Raw genomic sequence first — 1,388 nt, forward strand, 5'->3', positions numbered from 1 at the left:
AGAAAATCTAAATAAGAAGATCAATACCCTAAAAAGACAGCATGTAAAAATGTATTCTCTTAGCATTTTAAAATGTATTCTCTTAACTTTAATCACAACTAAATATTATGCAAAGCATAGGCTCTCTGATTCCCTTTTCAAGATAAAGATAATACCTGCAAATGGTCCGAAGGGATCTAAACAGCAATCGTTCAAATGGCAATGATGTCAAGGGAACGCCTGTGAGCAAGCTGACAGTGGTTCTCCAGGGGCATCCTTGGGAGCACATCATTTCCCAGGGGTGCCGCATGACTTCTCCTCGCATCCAGCTGGAAGAAGGTGTAAATAGGCTGCTGCTGTGTTCTTTTATTATTTTGTTTTCCACCCCAAGTGTCCAATTTAATTCTGTTTCTTTCTCATATTTCCTGCCTGAAACTTTCTGGAACTGCATTTGAATAGAACTTATTTTTCTTTAAAAGGAGTCATAAGTAGTCTGTTCCCTTCTCACCCCTCACCCACCCACCTACCCAAAGACAGAAGCAAACATCAGATTAACTGACCAGCAAGAGTTGAAGTTGTTCAAGGTCATCTCGCCGTGAACTTTGCAGAAGTTGCATTTGGGGAGCCTGGATTCCACTGATGGCCAAGAGTTGCCTTTGGACATCACAATTAGCCACATGGACCGCGGTTTGATTTCTGTAATTGCAAAGGGTGATATCTATTCCGTTTTCCAGAAGAAATCCAACAACCTGCAACACCATAGCATTCTAATTTAGCCTTTTTGAGTACCAATAGTGTCTTCTGGGTTGGGTAGAAAACTTATTTAGTGGGGCACAGCTCTGATTCATGATATAAGAAAGGAGAGTAAGAGAGGCATAAAAATGAAAGATTGATGTGGTTGCAGGTGACTGCTATTGCCTTTTTTAAATTTGGGAAACAAAAAATCTCCATGATATGGGTAGTTTGGGGATACCTTTTTTTTTTTTTTTTTTTTCCCAGCGGTACGCGGGCCTCTCACTGTTGTGGCCTCTCCCGCCGCGGAGCACAGGCTCTGTATGCGCAGGCTCAGCGGCCATGGCTCACGGGCCTAGCCGCGGGCCCAGCCGCTCCGCGGCATGTGGCATCTTCCCGGACCGGGGCACGCACCCGTGTCCTCTGCATCGGTAGGTGGACTCTCAACCACTGCGCCACCAGGGAAGCCCCGATCTTGTTACTTTTTAACGTGACATGTTGTTTTTAAGATTTAGCCTTATACTTATGTGTACCCCTGGTCGTTTGCTTCTAGTGGCTGAATGGTATGCATCCGCCATATTCAATGTCTCTTCCCTTGGTGATGGACATCTAAGTTGCCTCCAACTTCCCACTCCACAAACAACACTGTGGTAAATATCCTTGTTCAGGCCTTGTTA

The sequence above is a fragment of the Lipotes vexillifer genome, unplaced genomic scaffold (genome assembly GCF_000442215.2).
Source record: "Lipotes vexillifer unplaced genomic scaffold, Lipotes_vexillifer_v1.1 scaffold233, whole genome shotgun sequence".
Taxonomy (NCBI): Eukaryota; Metazoa; Chordata; class Mammalia; order Artiodactyla; family Lipotidae; genus Lipotes; species Lipotes vexillifer.